This window comes from Delphinapterus leucas, chromosome 8 (genome assembly GCF_059928025.1).
Source record: "Delphinapterus leucas isolate spDelLeu-1000000601 "Yukka" chromosome 8, BTC_Dleu_Yukka2, whole genome shotgun sequence".
NCBI classification, from domain to species: domain Eukaryota; kingdom Metazoa; phylum Chordata; class Mammalia; order Artiodactyla; family Monodontidae; genus Delphinapterus; species Delphinapterus leucas.
The window spans coordinates 115,106,388-115,121,031 of record NC_143136.1 but is presented as its reverse complement, the minus strand read 5'-3'; the positions used below and the strand labels follow the sequence as shown (position 1 = coordinate 115,121,031).

At 43.5% G+C, this 14,644-nt stretch overlaps 1 pseudogene; it reads left to right on the top strand.

Moving 5' to 3' along the window:
- The first annotated feature begins 4,217 nt into the window (after positions 1 to 4,217).
- Positions 4,218 to 12,703, top strand: LOC149748632 (metabotropic glycine receptor pseudogene; annotated as a pseudogene).
- Positions 12,704 to 14,644: the final 1,941 nt, after the last annotated feature.

Genomic DNA, 14,644 nt, shown 5'->3' with positions numbered 1-14,644 from the left:
TGTAGGGACATAACAGGATATATTCCTCAGTCTATTATAGGACTGTAGGAGAAGAATAGATTCCAATGACCATTTGGTTCATTTGTCTATCCAGGCAGAATTAAATATAGCTCATTTCTGATACATGGATATAGTTTCTACTGGAGATCACAAATTATTCTTCAAGGAAAGATATTCTCTTCTGCTCTTGGCTAATCCATTTCAATTAAAAACAACCCTGACATTCAGAAAAGCCTTCTTATTGCTTTCTTCTTTCTTTCTTTTACTTTTCTTTATAAATTTATTTATTTATTTGGCTGTGTTGGGTCTTCGTTGCTGCACGCAGGCTTTCTCTAGTTGCGGTGAGCGGGGGCTACTCTTTGTTGCGGTGTGCAGGCTTCTCATTGTGGTGGCTTCTCTTGTTGCGGAGCATGGGCTCTAGGTGCGCGAGCTTCGGTAGTTATGGCTCGTGGGCTCAGTAGTTGTGGCTCACAGGCTCTAGAGTGCAGGCTCAGTAGTTGTGGCGCACGGGCTTAGTTGCTCTGCGGCATGTGGGATCTTCCCGGACCAGGGGTCAAACCTGTGTCCCCTGCATTGGCAGGTGGATTCTTAACCGTGGTGCCACCAGGGAAGTCCCTCTTACTTCTTTCTTCACTTTTAGTTACATTTTAATTTTTTACTCTAAAATATCTGATTTGGGATATAAAAACGAACAATTGAGATAGCTACTTTTCGTCACATTCGGTCTTCATGATACTGCAGATTCTTGAAAACTGTTTCTCTTTTTAGCCTTTGTTCCCTAGTCTGCTTTTTCTATGCTCATGAAGAACCCATCCCTCCGCACACACTGTGATAAGTGATGGCCATATAGACTGGAAGCCAGCCCCATCACCCAAGAACATTCACTGACGCAGTGAACAAAAGGAACTGAAAGCTTCCTGTGCCAAAACTTCTCTAAAATTCTCCTGTGTTTGAATAGGGAGTTGTTGGTAAAGACCAGGCAAAATTTTCCCTGAAACTATTGATTCCCAAGGGTAAATCAAAAGGACAAGTGGAAATGATTTATATATGCCACAGGACTCAGGCTTCTGCCTCAGACCTACTTAAATGCTAGTACCGAAAGCAATCAAAAGAAGACACTTCTAAGTAAACGTCAATAACTGTCTCACAGGTATGGACGTACTCTCTTCCCTTTCCCTGGGGACAACCCAGACTTACAGCTAATCTGTCATTGAGCACTTACTGTCTGTAAGAGGAGGAGAAAGAGGAGGAAGAGGAGGAGAGACCAACTGACCACAGATTAGATAGGAAATCTTAAAGTAAATTTCTTTGCCTCCTTTTTTTTTTTTTTCTTTAGGGATAGCAGCAGAGGTCTGGAGGAAACTTTTTTTTTTTTTTAAGTAGGCATACATAATATTACTGTTAAAATAAAACGATAGATTTGCAGAACTGTTTTGTACCTGGATTCATACTTAGGTTTGTCATTTTCTTAGCCTGCGGCTATTCCTGAAACATGTGCAGTGATTGTCTTCTTTCACATTTTGTTGGCATATATTTCCATGTTATGTTTCTTTGTTTTCCTTTTCCATACAATCCTGATGTTAAGATGATGTCTGCAATTTCAACAATATCAACGTTACTGGATTAATTTCCTTCAAGCTTTTTAAAATAACAGCAAAAAGTTTATAAGCAGCTTACTACTCTAAACTTGTTCTTTATAAGTTTGTTTGGATTTACAAGTTTCTGCTCTTCATCAATGAGGAACTGTCATTAGTTAGTGTATCCTATGTGTGCATGATCCTGGGCACTTGAAGATCTCAACTTGCAGAAGCTCCTGTGTTCGGATGGAGAGACGAGTCCTAAACTGATCATGAAGTAAACCCCCATTATGCCCAAGGTACTATGCTGATGAAAGCTATATCATGAATTATAACAACATATGGGTACACATGGTGTGAGGGGCTTCCCTCCAGCAAGGGAAGCAGGCAAAATCGAGCAGAGACAAAATAATCCATTTCCCATCTTTGCTATCCACAAAGTCCATATTTCGGTAAACTTTGTTTCAAATTTTTTGGTTGTTCTTATTTCTTAATAAGAAAAAGAGACGACCCTTGCATTGAATGGAGTTGAGCTTTGAATAATTAATTTGGTGTAATTTTTTTGTGAAGGTCGTATTGGTCCTTTCCTGCACTGCTGAATGTCAGGTCAGTGTCATGGGACGTTGTTTGGAGACATACTTCGCCTCAGCACATTCAGGATTCTCCTAACATAAGTGCCATTTCCTGGCGTTTTCTTCCCTTGTGATCAGGAAGTTCTTCAAGTGTCTTTAGTTTACAGAACCATTTTGTGTGCATGGGGGTAAGGGGATTAGGGAAACTAGCAATTTGGGTCAAAGCCCTAGTGACTCTATAGATGATACTGCGTTTGCACTTCACTGGGAATGCAGGAACAGCCCAAGTCATGATTTCACAGTGAAAAACAGAGGAGACGACTCTGGAAAGAGCAGGAGTGTTGTTAGAAGCGATGCTGACAGGGAGTAAGAGTTTTAAGGGTAAACTGGAGGCAGATGAGAATAAACTGCTAAGTAAAAAACATAAACATCTTGAGTAAGCTTTCTCAGTTAGAAATAGTTTTTTTTTCTTGCTAGATTTCAGGCATATTTTCATCCCTTAATTTGACTTTCTCCTCTTTCCACATTAAATGGATGGAAAAGTGTTACCAAAAAGTCAGGGGTTATAATGATGAAAAGCACATCTCAGAGCAGTGGTTCTCAAAGTGTGTTCCCTGGACCAGCAGTTTTAACATCACAGGGGAATTTGTTAGGAATGCAAATTCTCAGGCCTTATTCTAGACCTACCAAGTCAGCAGTTTTGGGGCTAAGGCCACTAATTTGTGCTTTGACAAAAGTTCTCCAGGTATATCTAGTGTGTATCAACATTTGAGAACCACTGGTGTAGTGATTAAGGGTATGACATCTGGAGCCAGATAGCTGTAGTACTTAGGGCAATTCATTTGTTTGTTTGTTTCCCATCTGTAAAATGGTAGCTGTACCAAACTCACAGTGTGGTAATGGAGACTAAATGAGCTAAAGTGTGTAAAATCCTTAGAGCAATGCCTGGCCACTGTAAGTGCTATATAAATGATTAGGTGATGATGATAATCTCTTTATAGGTGTTATTTTCATTTTTTCCCCCCACAGGGTACATTTCACAATTTACAGCACAGCTTTTTGTTTACCAGGAGAGCTTCTCCCCTATTATCTTAGAGTTATTTTCCATGGCTCAAAGCAGCATTTCTCAGCATGTGCTCCATGGCTTATTTGCATCAAAACCACCTGTGGTGCTTATTAAAATGCAGATTCTTAACTTCCCCCCAGACCTACAGCAGTGATCAGAATTCTCTAGTGACTCTTCTTCACCCAGAAATTTCAAAACCACCACCCTTGGATAACAAAGACTATGATCTTCATTTTGCAAATGGGAACGTGAGGCACAGGGGGTAGCATAAGCTCAGGGAAATCCAGAATCTCAGTAAGACCACGAATAAGAACTGGATTTCTGATTTTGTGTTATATTGACAGATTATGCTGCTTCTTTGTGGCTTTATTTGCTTTATCAAGAATTTGATTCGGGTTGTGCCACTTTGTTTACTGAGACCTAGCATTATTTAACCTAAAAATAACATTTACATTATAAATCTAGAACTATCAAAAATGATGAGTTCCGAAAAATATACCTGGACCATTATCCATCACTCAGCTAAAACTGTTTCAGTTGTGGCTGTATCTAATACATCACTATTTTTTTTTTTAAGTTAAGTATTCTTAAAAATTAATTAAATTTTTTTGGCTGCGCTGGGTCTTCGTTGCTGTGCCTGGGCTTTCTCTAGTTGCGGACAGTGGGGGCTACTCTTCGTTGCGGTGTGTGGGCTTCTCCTTGCGGTGGCTTCTCTTGTTGCGGAGCATGGGCTGTAGGCGCACAGGCTTCAGTAGTTGTGCCTCGTGGGCTCTAGAGCGCAGGCTCAGTAGTTGTAGCGCACGGGCTTAGTTGCTCCGCAGCAGGTGGGATCTTCCTGGACCAGGGCTCGAACCCATGGGCCCTACGCTGGCAGGTGGATTCTTTTTTTTTTTTGCGGTATGCGGGCCTCTCACTGTTGTGGCCTCTTCCGTTGCGGAGCACAGGCTCTGGACGCGCAGGCTCAGTGGCCATGGCTCACGGGCCTAGCTGCTCGGCAGCATGTGGGATCTTCCCAGACCGGGGCACGAACCTGTGTCCCCTGCATCGGCAGGTGGACTCTCAACCACTGTGCCACCAGGGAAGCCCTGGCAGGTGGATTCTTAACCACTGCACCACCAGGGAAGTCCCTAATACATCACTCTTATGTTAAAGATGAACTAAAAGGGCTCAGAGAGGTTGAGGAAACTGTCAAAAGTCACATGACTAGACATCAGCAGTGTGGAAATCAGAGCTTGGTCTCCCAACTGCCAATCCAGTGTCCTTTCGCCATATCCCACTGTCCTAATCCTTGCTGATTTAAATGATTTAAAGGAGCACTTAAATTTTAGAAACAACTTTACCTATACTGCTCACATAAAATCTGGTCTCAGCAGTTTTTTTTAACCTCCTTTAATTCCTTTTACTTAAAGATATGCTAATATCACATCTTCCTTTTTACAGTAATGATAAATCAATAATATACTGACAACTAATAACTCAAAGCTCCACTGCATAATGCTTTTTCATCAGTGCAAATTTGACTGTTCTAAAGCAGTTAGATTGACTTTTCAGGCTGTGATGAAAACGCTTTGGGCCTTGTCACACAGGGCCTACAGGTCTTGTATACACTGACCTATTACAGTCAAGCTCCCACACAGTATTAATATGCATTTAGATAACTTAGCTCTTAACTTGAGGCTACACAGGGATATTTATCTCCTCTACAAATCACGCTCGTGTAATTGGTGGGACAGAGGTGCTATTCATGCCAGGATCACTTGATTATCCTATAAAATGATTTTCTTTTTGTCTCAATTGTTTGTATTTTTTATATTATATATGAACTTCATCTTAATGCAGTCATCTTTTCCCACTTCTCTTTCCTGCTAAGTTTCTTTTCATCTTACCCTTAGCTAGTTCACTACTACTTACTACCTAGTTAACTACTCCTCATTTTTACATCTTAGCTCAACTGTTACCTCCTCATAGAAGTCTTCCTTTTCTTTCTCTCTCTCTATAAGAATCTCCCTGCCCCCATACCATGCACTCTTTGTAACTTTACAGCGTTTATTTCTTCATGGCACTGATCACAATATGTAATTTTAAAATTTATTTGTTTGCTTTTTTATTGTTTCTCTCTCTATACACTTGACTGTGAGGTCCATGTGTCCATCATGCAGGTGTCTGCCCGAGTACTAAGCATGATGCCTGATACACAGCAGAGGCTAAGCCAACATTTGTTGAATGAATATGTCTGTGAGTTGCTGTGGAATTTTGTAGTCTGCTTAGAGGGGTATGAGTATGTGTTATATCTTGGTCCCCTATGATAACTTCTTTTGGATGATCTCCTTCAGTGACAGACACTGACATAGACGTAGGGTTGTCTATCTACTCAGTTAGTTTCCTTGACTCCAGATCTATTAAATGGACAGGCCTCCTAGACCATTTGGACCATGGTACCTTATCGTGAGTAAACCTAGGTTTTCTAGATCATTCTAGACCACGATGTACTATCTTCCAGAGCTTGTATTCTATGGTAGCCTCTGGTCACAGGTGGTTATTGAGCACTTGAAATGTAGCTAGTATGAAGTTCCATATGCTGTGAGTGTAAAATACACATTGGATTCTGAGGATTTAGTATAAAAATGTAGAATATCTCATTAATACCTGTCATACTGTTTACTTATTGAATAACATTTTGGGTCTATTGGGCTAAATAAAATATATTATTACATTTAATTTCACTTTTTTTCTTTTTACTCTTAAAAAGTGCTACTGGAACATTTGAGATTATATATGTGGATCACATTTGTGACTCACATTATATTTCTATTGGGCAGTGTTGTTCTAGACCTAACTAGTTCACCTCTGTTGTTTGGCAGTGTGGACTGAAGGTGATCCCCTGAAGGGAATGCCCAAATTGCAAGAGCCTCTCATAGCCTGCTCCATTCTTGTTAGCTGTGCACTAGGGGAAGAACTGGCACTCCAGGAGAGTGGCTCAGGTGTCATTTCAGTACTCCCTCAGTGTCAAATCACGAGGCCCACATACAGTTTGCATCCCGAGACACAGAAACTTCAAATATATTGTTAGTGTCCATATATCTTGCTTAAAATAATGATAGGACCAGAACCCAGATCTTTCAATTATGCTAAGTCATTGAATTACTTATAGAAGGACTGACTAATAAAATTATATCTTCCTTTTAAAATGCAATACTAGAAAATTTTAAAGGATTGTTAATTAGTTATACAGGTTTTCTTTAAAAAAATCAATTAATGATGAAATTACACCAGTCTTTAGACAACTAAATAGAAAATCATATTGTATACTCTGATAAATTAAACAAACAGAAACTCCTATTATTGCCACGTGTGCTATAGTAGAGGATTAAACTGGGATGACCTTTATTTGGCAAAAGCGTATACACTGCAAAGCAAAATTTAAACAAGTCAGATATGAACATGAACTCTACTTGTAAATAAACACAAATCTAATAACCATTCTTTGCAAAGCTATAAAAACTCCCTTGGAGACCATACACTGCAGTTTGGAAAACTGGTTGCTATGTCTTATTCCAAAAGCCCTCACCACTGACACATCAGGCAGACTTCTCTTCTTAGGTAAGGAGATGGATTCCTAAATAATTAGCTTCATCATCATTATCTTCTGGTTCATTCATTAGTTTAGCAAATATTTAGTGGGAACCAACTATGTGCCAGGCATCTGTGTGTTCTAGGTGCTCAAGATGCTACAGTGACCAATGCAGACAAACTTTTGCTCTTTGGAGCTTAAATTTTTGTGCTTAGGTATTTTCTCAACAGGAAGAATAAAATGAAAGGATAAAGCAAATCTAAGCAGTGCTACCTTAGAATGCCACAGGTAACTTTTTTTTTTTTTTTAAGTTGGGAATCGAAGTGAATTTGAGACTTTCTATCCTGTGTCTTTCTTGGGGAATTTGAAAGTGGAGGTGCATATGGAAGGTGGAGGTGCATAAAACCATACCTATCCAAAGTACTAATTAGTATTTTCAGAATGAAAATGTCAGAAGACCCTATTAAAGCTTCAAATAAAACCATTAGACTGTGTTAGGGGATTTTCCAATCATTCTGGGGGGTCTTGGCATACTTATTCAGGTCTTCTTTCTTCTGCTGGGACATCCCAACCTATAGTTAACCAGATGTCTTAGTTCTTACATCCATTAATTCTAGGAACTCCCAGTCAGAATGGCTTCCCTTCCCGCCCAACAGACTCATTCTCATTCTCTCACAGTCCGAGTCCTGCCCCGGCACATATTCTCTCCCTTCCACATATTCACTTGCTTACACTTCCACAGGTTCCCCTTCATCCCTTTCAAGCAGAGAGGCTCCTTTAATATGGCATTTTCCCCTTAAAGTTCAGCCGGTAGATGTCTCCATTACTCCCTTATAGCGAAGACCTCGGCAAGTAGGGTTTAATCATTTCTTTAACCGACAACAAGGAAGAAGATTTGATAATTTGCCCAAAATGAGCAGATGCTCGGGAGGACACGTCTCCATCCTACGTCCCTTCCCTCCGATTTAAGCCACAAATGAAAACTACTTTCTCCCTCTTTACCAGGCAAAAGGAAAGGCTGATTTAACTAAGCATGCAAGATGCCAACACCCTCCTCCTCGGTACATCCAAGTTTCCTTCGCTCTGAGCCACCACAAGTCTGCTTCTCCCTTCACTCCGCCCACCCCACCTCTCACCCCCTCAGGTTCCCGAGTCATCAGGGAACGCGAGCGGGTGAAAGGACTCAGCGAAGCTGCATTCCGCGCCACCGCCTCCTCCTGCGCCTCGGGTTCAGCACTGGACAGCTCCCGCACCAGCCCAACAAACGGCAGTCGGCTGATTGACAGAGGAGCCGGCCAAACAGGGCACAAGACGACTTGAAGCCGCCCTACCAGGGTTTGGTTGCGGCCAAGCCGCCTCTTTAAACCGGCTTTCCTCCCGAGAGCAGGGAGAGGCAGGAGTGTGGTTTGTGGCCAAACTTAAAGACTCCAATTAACCAGCTGCCTAGCCCTCGTGGTTCCGGAAAGACAAACGCCTTAAAAGAAACCCTAGCTGCTACGCTCGCGGTGCGGGTCTGGGCGCGCGCGCTCCGCGCCTCGGGGCGAAGCGGACGAGGAGGAGCCTGAGCCGGGAGGCGGGAACGACCTGCCACGGGCGAGACGATGGAGCAGTGTCTTTGGCGGCCGCGGCGGCGGCGGCAGCAGCAGCAGCAGCAGCAGCAGCAGCAGCTCCTGAACACACCTCAATGAGAGCGGCGGTGGAAGCTGCTAAGCAGAAAGACGTAAGCAGGCCAACTATAGCTGCCGGCGGCGAGAGGGGATGTAAGGTGCCGGGCTCCAGGCTGCGAGGTGCGCAATCCCGAGCAGACCCATGGTGGAGCAGGAGCAGCCGGCGTTGCCACAGGTGATCTGATCTCCTGCGACGGTAGCTCAGTCAGCCGCGCGTATGTCAGAACATCCCTACTTTAAAGTCCTTTTGGACTGGGTGCCAGCTGAAAAGGGGGAAGACTCCTAGAAAAAGTCTTAGTGCTGATAGATTGACGACCAAAATTTAAAAAGTGACTCCCTCCGTTACCTCCTCTCCTTGCTGCGAGGCAGATGGGAGCCATGGCTAACCCCTTACTCTGCTGCCTCCTGCTCGTTCACCTGGGATTGGGAGCTGCCGGCGCCAGCCGCGACCCTCCAAGTCGGACGGATTCCTCTCGAGAGAAGGCCCTGAGGGCGAAGCAGCACGCCCAGCAGCCGGCTCGAGCCTCTGCCTCGGACCCCTCGGCTCCCTGGAGCCGCTCCACCGACGGCACCATCTTGGCGCAGAAAATCGCCGAGGAGGTGCCCATGGACGTGGCCTCTTACCTCTACACCGGGGACTCCCACCAGCTGAAGCGAGCCAACTGCTCCAGCCGCTACGAGTTGGCGGGCCTGCCGGGGAAGTCGCCTGCCCTAGCCAGCTCCCATTCCTCCTTGCACGGGGCGCTGGACACGCTGACACACGCCACCAACTTCCTCAACATGATGCTGTAGAGCAATAAGTCGCGGGAGCAGAACTCGCAGGACGACCTGGAGTGGTACCGGGCACTGGTGCGGAGCCTCCTGGAGGGTGAGCCCAGCATCTCCCGGGCGGCCATCACCTTCAGCACCGAGTCGCTGTCCGCCCCAGCCCCGCAGGTCTTCCTCCAGGCCACGCGCGAGGAGAGTCGCATCCTGCTCCAGGACCTGTCCTCCTCAGCACACCACCTGGCCAACGCCACGCTGGAGACCGAGTGGTTCCGCGGCCTCCGGCGCAAGTGGAGGACTCACTTGCACCGCCGCGGCTCCAATCAGGGGCCCCGGGGCCTGGGCCACAGCTGGCGGCGCAGGGACGGTCTTAGCGGGGACAAGAGCCACGTCAAGTGGTCTCCGCCTTACCTGGAGTGCGAGAACGGCAGTTACAAGCCCGGGTGGTTGGTCACTCTCTCCGCTGCTTTCTACGGGTTGCAGCCTAACCTGGTCCCGGAATTCAGGTAGGGAGGGAAAAAAGATCAAAGCAAAGCCTTCCTTCCGGGTTCATGGGTAGGTGCGCGTGTGGGGAAGGAACACTGTGGCTGTGACATTTAGGCCTCCCACCTTCAAAGCAGAGACCCAGGCTGAGGGACACCCCACGCAGGCGCAAGTGCTTAGGGACAAGAAGTGCCCCGCATTTGTCAGCTTCAGACACTCAGCAAAAGCTTTTCTCTCAAATCAGTTCCCCTGCAAGGGGCAAGGGACGGGAGCTCTTGGTAGAGCTGAGAGATGCCCTATGTTTCTCTCTAGCCCTCGGGAGAGCAGGGAGGGGAGTTCCCGGTCAGGGGTGATGCACTGCACCCTGGCAAGCTCAGGGCATGCCAGCCAGGCACAGAGTGGCGTGCCAACTCACAAGAGTAGGAAAGGGAGTGGGAAGAAAAGAGTTCGTTATTCCCGCTACTTCGGGATAGCCTCTACCTACTTCCTCCTACGTGTGTAGTTTGAGGCGCCAGTCTGTTGTTAGTCAGTTACCAGAGCGCCTAATGAAAACGCTGCAATCCCCTGGGCAGTTCTGTCCCTTCAGCAGTGAGTCAGTCCCAGCAGCACAGCTGTCTCTAGGATCCATACTTTGCAGTTTGACAGGTGCGCTCCTTCTACTTGTCTCCCTCCTTCCCTCAACCCATCTCCCATTCCTTGGTCCCCTCTTTCTCCTGTTTTCTGTGTTAGGCACACCTAGGGGTTCTCTGGCCCTTCACATACACACACTTTATAAATGAACCTGGTTGAGTCATCCTAGGGAGGGAGGGATCAGTTCTCACTGAATGCACTCAGGGAGCTCAGAGAAAATTTAGTAACAGTTCTGTATTTCCTGCCTCACGGTGTAGCATTTGTGGGAAGATGAGAATTTGCAGATTAGCAGGTGGTAACTTGTGCCCTGGGACGTGCCTGATTTTTGGGGTGAGGGACTTTTAGAAGTAGCCCTGTTGAGTGAACATGAGGAACAGAAAGGAAAGAGTGGAAACTCCACAGAAGGCCTGGGAGAAGGCCACAGATTGACTGGTATCCTCCCCAATTCCCAATGGGAAGAAGGTCTTGGGGGTTGAGGTTGCTTCTGTACTTTTTGGGAAACTGGGCAAAAGTGAGAAACCTGTGTGTGTTTTAATGCCCTTTTGGTACAACAAGGACAGGATGATGACCTGGTGAAAGTTACCAGGGGGAGTACTGGGTGGGCAAATGGGAGGAGTCAGAAAGCTTATATGTCTTGGCACTGTTATTTACTGCTGAATGACCTCGAGAAAGTTGCTTAATCTCTCTGGGCCTCAACAACTTACCTATCAAGTAAGGGAGTTGAACTAGATGGTCTCTAGGGAGCCATCCAGTTATAAAACTCTGTGGCTTTTAATGCTGGCAACACTTGAGAAGGTATAAATGAAAAGTAACCTCCTTTCTCTAATTCTGTATGACCATATTAAATGTTTTTTGTGTGTGTCTATCTCTTTAAAGGATCTTGTCTTAAACCAGCGTAACTCTTTCCTACTTTAAGGATAATCTTACTTCCTCCTGACTTCTGTAGGATCCTATTAGTAAAAGCTGAGCCCAGCTTTGAGTCTTTGCTATATTATTTGCTCAGAAAAGATCTGCAGATGCCATTCACTGCTAGAAAATTGCTTTTGGCCTTCGCATAAGCCTTTTCAGGGAGTCCCAGGGCCCAGGACTGAAAGATCAGTTGATCAATCGATCGATTGATCTATCCATTCATCCAGCTTACTAACGTGTATTGATACTTTATGTTAGGCTCTGTGCTAACTGCTTTGCATGTATTATCTTGATTAAGCCTCACGACAAACCTGAGTTAGGTTTTATTAGTTTCCCCGTTTTACAGAAAAGGAACCTGAAGCACAGAGAGATTAAGCTTCTTTCCTAAGATCACGCAGCAGTTAAGCAGCAGAGTCGGGATTTGAGCTCGACTCACACTTTTAACCACTATGCTAAACTCTGTCTCATGAAGGTGTCCTAAGAATGCTGCATGTATTGCAGCTGCTGCATAAAAATATATGTATTTTCAAGGGTCAGATGTGAGACTGGGGATGAGAACCATTCATTTTCAGAAGTATTTCTCATAAGGCTCAGAAACCACAGGTCACCTACATGAACTCAGGCCTTCCGCAGGCCAAGATAAAAGGCTGAGACACCAGGGGTCATGTTGTGTAGGCTCACACGACCCGATCTAATTTTTGGACTATGTTCAGAAAATAGATTGTTTCCTCTGGCTGAGTCTCTTTAAGTGCCTTCCTAGTCATCGATGGTGTTCTTTAGCCAAGGCACGAAGCCAGGCCATTTAGTGTGTGGCTCTCTACAGAATCTGGCTCCTCCTAGCAGCACGCATGAAGAGCAGAATAAGTGCTCTCCTGTGAGTACTTTTGCCCCATGTCCCAAGCTCCTCAAGTACTGTATTGAGGATTCGCACAGATGTTAATTATAGGAACTGGAAGAAATCTTAGATCAGATGGTTCTTCCTGTTTCATAAAGAAACAGATAAGAAAGGTGAAGTGACTTGTCCAAGAATCACATATCGAGCTTTTAACAACAGCAGAAATAGGATCCAGGCCTTCTGCCTCTGGTTCACACTATGCCATATATATATATAAATTTCAACGGGCCTTTTCTGTCTCTTCATACTCATAAAAGGCAAATGTTTTTGATGTTGTTGATGTTTTATCACCTAAGATGTGTATTCTAAACTTTTATAACGTAAGTGAATAATATTGTACAGGTATGGTAACAGGTAAACCTCAAATGAATTTCTGAGAAACCATGACTAGGCTCTAATCATGATTTTAAATCTATTTTGAATCTATAGAGTGTTATTTGCAAAAAGCCTTATCTGTAATAAAAAAAATTTGCTAATGATTTCCTCATGGAAGAGAAGAGGAGGATAAACTTTGTAGTTAAGACTTTCATTTAACTTCAGTTACTATTTCAGCTAATATTTCGCCAGGTCTTACAAGGTTCAAGATTTAAATTATATTTTATTTTTAGAGAATTCAAATCTGAAATATGAAATTCAAAAGTAATGTGGAAAACATGGTCAACTACCTTCTTATATTAATGCTTATCACTGTAAAACACCTCTCAGAATAAATTTTATTCCCCTCTGCTTCAGAATGACACAGGTTTCTTACATTTTAAGGCCTAGTGTAAGACTCACATGTGAAGAGAAGTTTATTGCTCTTTTTTTTCCCCCCCAAAATGGCATTAGTGTTTTACCTAAATGGCTCCTGAGTCTTGTTATAGACCTATAGTATAAACACTTAAGTTCTCATCTTCTATCCCAGCAAAAAAAAAAAGAGAGACTAACAATTTAAGGTATACTCTAAATTATTTTTATTTATCATCTTAGGTTTGTGATGTCCTTGCAGAGTTTTCTTCAAAGTTAAGTCCTTTGCTTTTGTATACTAATTTTTCTGTGTGGAACTTAAAGTACTATGGAGTTTGAGCCCATTCTAATGAACTCATAGACATATTCCTGGTGGTGGTTGGAGCTGTTTAGTGCCTAGGATGAATATAAGGTACCTAAGTGTTTGTTGAATTTAAATTAAGGTAAAGGAACCTTTGGGAATTCTTACTTGATGAGCCGTAAGGGATTTTGGAATTCATTTGGTTTCTTTCCTCTTCTCATTGTACAGTGGAGGAAAGTAAGACCCAGAGGGCTAAAGGAATTTGCTAAGAGTGGCACAGCTCTTTTGTGGTGGGTTAGAATTAATGGGAACCAATATATATTGAGCATCTACTATGTGTCAGATGTTTTATAAATATCCCACTGCATGTAGTTCTTAGTATTCTCAGGTAGTTACAACTTCAGGAAAGTTGAGCAACTTGCCCAGGGCAACACAGCTAGTAAATTAGGGAGCGTGAATTAAATTTAGATCTATCTAGCTATGAGGCTTGTATTGTCTTTCTACTACCCTATGACGCTATCTCTTAATTACCAATTTTGTTTTCACCTTGTTATTAAAAATGTAACACGGTATTGGCTTGAAATAATTAATATATTTGGCCAAATACGTGACAGACACTTGTTTTTTGGGCCAATCATATAATCAAGCATGTTGTATAGAGAGAAGAGTATTAGACTTGAGTCAGAACTTTGCCCTAAGTCCCAGTTTTGTCTCTGACTGGCTGTATTACCTGTCTGAAAATCAGTTTCTGCACAATTAAAACGTGGAAAGAGACTTGGCGATATCCATATACCTTTATAACTCTTTGTTCTATGAGTTCTTAAGCGACCTATCCAACGGGCAACAAGGAGGCTTTGGAAACAGGACTGATACACATAAATGCAGTACCTTGTGGAAATGATATTGATGGGGGAGGAACGTGCAGAAGAAGAGGACACCAAATGAATGTCAGGTGTGCATTTTTCCACAATAGTGTGGAAACGCCTTTTTAGAAACTTACATAAGTAACATTGGTGTCACTGAGTCACTGACTCCTGAGGGGTTACTCCTCTCTCCTTCACAAACATGTGCCCACACACCTCCATCAGAGATTCTGGTATAGATCTCTGCAGATGGCAATTTACATAGTATTAGAGAAATGACCATCTTGCTCTAGGCCAAACATACCCTGTCTCTCTTGTGGGTACTGGTAGTGGTGAAGAGGTTACCTACAGGAACACGACAGAGCTGTCTACCTGGGTAATGGATCAGAGTTTTTAGATGGACTTCTGCTATTGAGGCTTTTGAGTCTCAATTATTTCATCTTTAAGCTGTGAATAGTAAAGTGTATCTTTGGGATTTTGTAAAGACTAAATGAAGAACTGTTATCACACAGGAAGTTCAGTAAATATTTTGTGTCACAGCGTCTGTCTTCCTAAATACTGAACACTTTTAGTTGTATTAAAGTCACATGATTTATAGTAATTTATAATTTATATAATG